Source organism: Schistocerca gregaria, chromosome 1, assembly GCF_023897955.1.
Source record: "Schistocerca gregaria isolate iqSchGreg1 chromosome 1, iqSchGreg1.2, whole genome shotgun sequence".
NCBI lineage: Eukaryota > Metazoa > Arthropoda > Insecta > Orthoptera > Acrididae > Schistocerca > Schistocerca gregaria.
Genome location: NC_064920.1, coordinates 394,958,266 through 394,959,622, shown reverse-complemented (window position 1 = coordinate 394,959,622; position 1,357 = coordinate 394,958,266). Strand labels below are relative to the sequence as shown.

At 45.4% G+C, this 1,357-nt stretch overlaps 1 pseudogene; it reads right to left on the bottom strand.

Annotated features, from left to right (window-relative positions):
- Positions 1-333: 333 nt before the first annotated feature.
- On the bottom strand, positions 334-451 carry LOC126290416 (5S ribosomal RNA; annotated as a pseudogene).
- Between the last annotated feature and the right edge of the window lie 906 nt (positions 452-1,357).

Below are 1,357 nucleotides of genomic sequence, written 5' to 3'. Positions count from 1 at the left end.
GATGTCATACGTGGATTGAGGTTAATGGCCGTCCGTTTCAGCACATGTTGTGAGACACAGTACAAATGGTACTTTCATTGTGTCAGTGATGGTATTTGCAGTTAACGGTAACTAAAAAAACTAAACTCCGCCCGAACAGGGCAGGAAGGCCCAACGGTACAGACCGGCCGCCGTGTCATCCTCAGCCCACAGGCGTCACTGGATGCAGATATGGAGGGGCATGTGGTCAACACATCGCTCGCCCGACCGTATGTCAGTTTACGAGAGCGGAGCCGCTACTTCTCGATCAAGCAGCTCCTCAGTTTGGTTCACAAGGGCTGAGTGCATCCCGCTTGCCAACAGCGCTCGGCAGAACGGATGGTCACCCATCCAAGTGCTAGCCCAGCCCGACAGTGCTTAACTTTGGTGACCCGACGGGAACCTGTGTTATCACTGCGGCAAGGCTGTTGGCCCAACTTTAACTAATGTAAATAAAAAAGTACACAGTACTGTGATTTTATTCCTAGTATCTCCTTAAGCTGTCTTCTCCGACCACAAGTTCCCTACCTCAAATTGTTCAGCGCAGCACCCTCTTGTGTCGTGTCAAATTTTTGCACGCTCTTATGGAAAGTATATAGTGACGTTTACTTTGACGACTAAATTGTTATTGTCGACTGTGTACATTGTAGTGCTTACCATAGCATGCAAAAGGCCTAAGGATGGAAACAGAAAGTGTCACTCTTCGGATGAATGCACAAAAGAGTTACCTTTTGTCCCGGAAGGACGTACGCGTCCGGAAGCGTTGTATGACATTTGTACCTGTTTGATTTCAGTAACTCACGGGAGTAAGGCAGATCTGAGGCATCACATTTCTATGAAGAACCATACAAATAGATTAGCGGTAGCATCGACAGCAAAGCCTGTTTCTAAATTCATGGTGGAAGAAGATAACCAGGAAGAATTACTCGTAGCTGTTGCAGAACTAACAACAGCTTTTAAAGTTCTCAAGCATCATTAACCCTTCCGTTCTGTTGACTCTACCGTAAAAGTGAATGCTGCAACGTGTCCCGAGTCCAATGTCGGCGCAAAGATATCTACAGCCAGGAGCAAAGATATACCGATTGTTAAAAATATCCTCGCCCAACTGTCATTGCTACAGTCCCATTTCAGAGTGTCCCGACGAGGTTCCTGCCAGAAATAGCAATCCTCGGCATGCTCTCCAGAGAGTAGTTACACATTTATTGCGTGTCAATTGATTTCTTACCCCCCTTCATCTTTGAATTTGCACCACGCTAAAAATATTTAAGGTATATGCTGTGTATAGGTATATTGTTGGGAACCATTTTTTTTTTTTTGATGACTACAGTAATACCCTTAA